The sequence below is a fragment of the Cydia fagiglandana genome, chromosome 21 (genome assembly GCF_963556715.1).
Source record: "Cydia fagiglandana chromosome 21, ilCydFagi1.1, whole genome shotgun sequence".
In the NCBI taxonomy this organism is placed as follows: domain Eukaryota; kingdom Metazoa; phylum Arthropoda; class Insecta; order Lepidoptera; family Tortricidae; genus Cydia; species Cydia fagiglandana.
Window position 1 is genome coordinate 4,124,491 of NC_085952.1, and position 5,499 is coordinate 4,129,989.

Here is a 5,499-nt window from a genome sequence, read left to right on the forward strand (position 1 = left end):
TCGCAGCACATATACGACAAATCTTATGAGTTCATGGCGTGGAGATTGGAGCACAAAAAACTTCGTCATTCTCTGAAAACGTCTTATTGATGTATTTTCAAAGACTAATTGGAAGCACCGGATCAGATCTAACTTTTAAGCAAGGTTGGTATAATTATGTTATATTTTTTTTTGATTTAGAGTATACAGTACAACGAGCTATACGAGTATTTATGTACATTTTATATTTTTACATTGAAACTGAATAATTATTTAATAAATTTAATAAATCCTTTTTCTTGTTACAGGTTGCAGTAATATTTGGTATTATGGGTGCTTGTCGCAGATAAGAGCTACATACATATAGTAATACCTATTACTATCCAAAATTTACATTGACATTTTTATAAATAAAATTTTGTTTATAATTTTTTGTATTTTATTTAATATTGTCTACTCATAGAAAAAGCATTGTATGCAACGTTGTACGTATAAGAGGGGTCAAAAAATGCTCATGGCGTATTTATTACCCACGCCACTCACATTTTTTGACCCCTCTTATAAAACTGTTGCATAAAATACTATTTTAAGTATTATTCGGAAAAAAAAACAATGTTACTTCTAGTTTATATAGGTACATATATTTATCCGAAAAAAAAAACAAAAAAATCGGAAATAAACGGAAAAACGTACTTTAGAAAAGAACTTGCGAATTTTTCGAGACGATTTGATTTAGTTTTTTCGAGAAATTTCAACCCTAGGAGGGAGTCACATTAACTTCATCAGTAACCGAAAAAAATATTAATATATTATTTTATATTTTGTATCTGTACCTACAGTTAAATAACAAATTATTGGAATGATAATAGTGTTTATTCGTTAAATTTTTTATCCTAATCAATTTTGGGTTATATACCTAATGACTAATATTTCTTTGTCAAAAATATTTTGCTAAAATATTAATAATACGTAATTCGATTTGCCGATTTCGTTGAAATGATGTGACGACACACCAGGGGGGGGGGGGGAGAAGTTTGCCAAATGTGAACAAGCAAGAGTGACAAGGACCCAAAAGGGGTAAAAAAAACTTAGAAATTCGTGTGACGTAATTAATGGATGATCCCTACCAGCAGTTATTGTCGAATGAGTTTGTAATATTTATATTTAGTTCAGTCGTGTTATTCGTTCAATAAGAAATGCATAATTTGTTTACTAGTGCAATTTTTCGGCAATATGCAGTGGTGTTTGCGTGTGAGTAAAGTGTTTTTTAGGTTAGATATTTTTACAAACTGCTTACCTGGTTTATATTAGCAACAAGAATAGATAATATAGAGGGGTCCTGTCATTGTAAATTTTGTAGTCACAGTAAATTTACTGCCATCTATCGACACACGACTAAAACTCAAAATGAAAACGTATAAAATTATCAAAAAAATGTATATATATGGATAAATGTTTTTATTATTTTTATATAATTTTGATCCATGTTCATTCACTGATATCTATGTGTTAAAACTGTTAAATATGAAACGGTGTCGTCACGCCATCTAGCCGAGCATAGGCTAAAGGTGTTTGCGGCATCTATCCGGGAAGGACTTTTTCTTGATTTCCGAGGCACGTTTTTTCCTTAGACTTTATTCATCTTATACGAAGTTACATGTCTTTGGCTATACCTATATATACCTAATATTTATATACCACTTTTGTAGTAAACCTGAACTGCCTAAGCCTAGGCCTGGGAGCCTCCTGGGCTTCCCCCGTGTTAGTAAAGTTGGTGAATTCTTCGGAAACAGTTCTCCTTCACCCTTTAACACCTGATGATGCTTCCTGGATTGGTTCTATCGGCTTCCTCACGGCGGCGGTTGGTGAGTATCATTATTACAAATGTAGGTAGCAATACAGGGTGGAAAGATAAGTCGGGCTCTGGAGGGAAACTACCTTAAATCCTTAAGCTGGCTCATTTTACTTAAAGGAGACATTCCTTTATTTTAAAAAAGAAACAAAACTACATTCAAAGATTTTCTAAAACTCGCTTGCCGCGATCGAGACTCGAACCGACTAAAAATTCCAAAAAATAAAAACTCGCCATTTTATTCTACTAGTCGATAAAGTTAATGTTAAGGATAACATTTCTCCAAGAAACATTAGTACCCTGTTTATCAAAAGCTTGTAACTTGTACTAGAAGTGGAAGTCCCTTTTTGACTGCGTTTGTTAGAGAAGGACTTCCACTTGTATTACAAGTTACAAGTTTTTGATAAAGAGGGCATAGGTCTTACACTCGTTTGTCGTACAAAATATCCATAAAATCGAATATTTAGTACCTACTTAAGATTTTTTTAGACAAGCCAAATTGAAGAAAAAAATAAAAATTCTTTGAATGCAGTTTTGTTTCTTACAAAAAAATAAAGGAATGTCTCCTTTAAGTAAAATGAGCCAGCTTAAGGATTTAAGGTAGTTTCCCTCCAGGGCCCGACTTATCTTTCCACCCTGTATATTATACAGTGTGTTTTCTGTAACAGGAGCAATAAATTAAACTGTAGGCTGTACTCCTCAGACTGACCAACATTTGTTCAGCAACTTTTGAAAATAACTCATGGTTTGATTTTTATTAGACTTTAAAGTTTATTCTAAGACGGAATGTATTGCAAATTTTGTTATGTTAAAAGCGTGACACACACTAATGTCAGCGTACATTGAAGGCAATATTTATTTTGTATTAAAATAGGCCACTGGAATTTCTGAATGTCAAGTTAGTTATGCACAACACAACTCTTACCAGAAACTCGAGTTGTTGCCACTGTATTCTTTCTGTTCAATAATATTTTTTTTTATCTTATCTATCTTAATTCCTTACAATTTAATCCCTAAAATTTAAATATATATGATAATAATTATAATTTAATGGTTGCTATTATAATATGGTATAAAATAAAATGATTAAATAGTTTTTTGTGTTTGTTAGAATAGTCTTGATAAATATTATTTGGCTATTGAATGAAAAGTACAGTCAGCGACAAAAAAATATTGTAGAATTCTTTTCCTAGGTCAGTTTGTAAGTTTTTAGGTCTTCGATTAGATATTTTTATTATTAGTTCGAATGCATTTTTGACTTCCATTTTAGTTTTAGACTTAATAGGTGTACACCATGCGTACTTTGAAAATGTATCAATAACAGTTAAAATATATTTATATCCCCTGTTAACCGTATGCAGATTTTGTAAATCGATTAAATCAGCTTGCCATAAATCGTCAATTCCTTTTAGTACAACCGATCGTCGCTTAAAATTTCTTCGCGCTGATCGATGGATCTCGTTCACTATTTGATGTTTTATCATTATTTAAGTTTTTAAAGATATCATCTATCTCCTTCTTCGTGTAAAAGTTCAGTTTTAACTGAGATGCAAGTTGATGAATTTGATTATTTATTGTGTTAAAGAAAGAGTCTATGTACTTCTTTTCGTACATGTTTTGAATGTATTCATCAACGTACTGCTTGTTAACTGCATCATCGGAAGACATTGGTTTACCAACTCCTTTTAATCTTAAAGATTTTAAATCAAAATGTCCCGATTCTGTTCGAAGCAAAGCCTTGTATTTGAGCTCAGAGATTTCACCAGCACGCATGCGTTTATGAACATGGTGACCGAATTTGTCTATATTCATTTTTATACTTGATAGTCAGACAACAACTGATGAAAAAAACAAGAGTATTCATTTATATATTATTTACTAAGCCTGCTTCACGTAATTCTTCAATGATAGATATTATTTCGTTATCTAACCCTGTATTGCCAGCGTCACGCGATGCAATAAGTAGTTTTAATCTTTCTACTAATTCGTTTGGATCATCCCAATACACATATGAGATGTCTCTTTTAAATTTTTTCATTGATGGCAAACCTTTACCGGATACATAGGTATAATTCTTCACTCACGGTACGTTGTTTGGTTAATTTGAAAAGAGGTTTTATAACGTATAAATATTTCATGCCCTTGTTACTTTTTATTGGTTTATTGGGATCGAAGTCACGTCTATGTGCATTCGTTTTCAATAACAAAGTTTTATATGCTCGTTTATCATCTTCAGTTACTACTTTTAAATCAGGTACTTTCTTAAACAATAAATCATTTAAGCCCTGCGTTAAAAAATAACTTTCTCCTCCTATCATGAGTTTGCCATCATTCACAGAAATTGGATACGATCCAAGCATTAGCTTACCACGCTCATTTCGTATACCGAATGGAATGTCTATGTTAAAATATTGTTTTTGCCAAGCGGGATGTTCGCGAGGAGAAGCATACGAGTCTGACGTTCTAAATGAAGCATTATTCGTTGTGTCAGAATCATTTTGGTCGACACTTTCATGTGATATAGAATCGCTGTCATTTAATTCATTATCACTATAATTTGATTCAGATTCAGGTGATTTTCTCAGTAATGTTTTATTATCTAAACTTTCTTTCATTCCATCTTCAGAAGGACTGTATTTCAATGTTTTTACTGACTTGTTCCATTTAAACCTATCGTTATCAAAAGCTGTGTCACTAATGTTTAGATTGTTATCATTATTATTATTATTTTTATTTTTTACCATTTCACTAAGTGGATCTGTGATTGGTTTCAACATTGCTTCCAACATCATATTATCGTTTGATTTCATATCTCGAATGAGTTTAACTTTTTTTCTTACTGCTTCAGCTGATTGGAGTACTTTTTGTTTAAATAATTTCTCCTCGTTAATTGTATGTTTCATGTCCGAACTAGTCGACTTCATTTTAAGTAATAAGTTTTTAATATAAATACTATGCTTTATGTATCTATGTTAATCTAGCATGATAAATGTATCAAAACCTTTCCTATAACATCCAGAATTCCTATTACAATCTTTATTTATAACTAAGTAATCAAACGGCATGTTCCATACTTGTCCACACATTTCGCGAAATTGAGACCACGACATATCACTTCCTACATGTTCATCATAAACATGCTTCAAATTAATATCATCTTGTTTAAAAAGAATGATTAAGTTAGCATTATCTCTTATTAATTGTTTAGGTATTTTACTATACGTTTGATTCAGATAGAAGCTATCTATATTTTTATGTCTTCCCATTGCAAAGTAATCGCGTATATTGTTTTGATTTTCACATGCAACATCATCAAATATCATGATTGAATTAATGTTAGCTATGTGAGGACTTAGTACTTCATCATTGTCACTATATTTTTGAAATGAAACTGATGGAACCAGCTTTAAAACTTGCTCTAGGAATTGATACATGGGCTGGAATAAGGTTTTAGAGTATACATAAACATTTTGAAAGCGGAGACCTTGTTCATGTAGCAGCAAACTAACAATTAAATTAGTTTTTCCACAGTTGGACGGACCACATATTATACAGCGAATAGTATCAGGTAAAAGAGAACCATGTCGAAAATAGCGTTTATTGGGCGAAGAACAAACGATATCCAACTGCAATCTCTGAGGTTGTTTTACAAACTTCATGTTACCAAT

The 5,499-nt window shown here is 31.7% G+C and overlaps 1 pseudogene; it reads right to left on the reverse strand.

The window, feature by feature from the left end:
- Positions 1–2,893: 2,893 nt before the first annotated feature.
- Positions 2,894–4,864, reverse strand: LOC134675201 (uncharacterized; annotated as a pseudogene).
- Between the last annotated feature and the right edge of the window lie 635 nt (positions 4,865–5,499).